Genomic DNA, 675 nt, shown 5'->3' on the forward strand with positions numbered 1-675 from the left:
CCCTCCCGATCAACAGGACCCCGTTCCGAATGTATGAGGTCCGTTTCCTCCATTCTGCGGTACGTCAGGCCTCGTTTCTGTCGCCTGTTCCGTCCAAGCCCTCCCGATGAACATGACCACGCATTCCGTTCCGGCCCAGCTGGTTGGCTCCCCATGAACACGACGACGACGCTGTTTCTCCGTTCCGACCCAGCCATGTACGTATGCGCGATAGGCGTTAGAGACCCTGCCCGTATGTACGCACGTGGACGTATTTTCTTTCTTGCACCCTCGCCGTTGTACGTACGTGTACATGCTACGTGCGCGGCTCTACTACAACTCGTGTGCGCCTCTACTACAACACGTGCGCGCCTCTACATCCACCAGTATATATGTACGTACACGTCCGCGACCAGAATGATAACACTACGTACGCTTCGACCAGGTGGGTCCCGACTGTCAGGCACTTCCTTGCGTGCGAAGATGTAGCTGGTGGGTCCCAGCAGTCAGGGGGCGAATCATTTTTTTTCAGACGCACTTCCTTGCATGCAAAGATGTAATTGGTGGGTCCCAGCAGACAGGGGGAAACGTTTTTTCGCTAAATACGGTGGCCCGTCCAGTGGGTCCCCGCTGTCAGGTGGAGGAATAATTATTTTGCGCATAATAAGGAGGCACTTCCTTGCTGCGGCCGTGGAC

This window comes from Triticum dicoccoides, chromosome 6B, assembly GCF_002162155.2.
Source record: "Triticum dicoccoides isolate Atlit2015 ecotype Zavitan chromosome 6B, WEW_v2.0, whole genome shotgun sequence".
NCBI lineage: Eukaryota > Viridiplantae > Streptophyta > Magnoliopsida > Poales > Poaceae > Triticum > Triticum dicoccoides.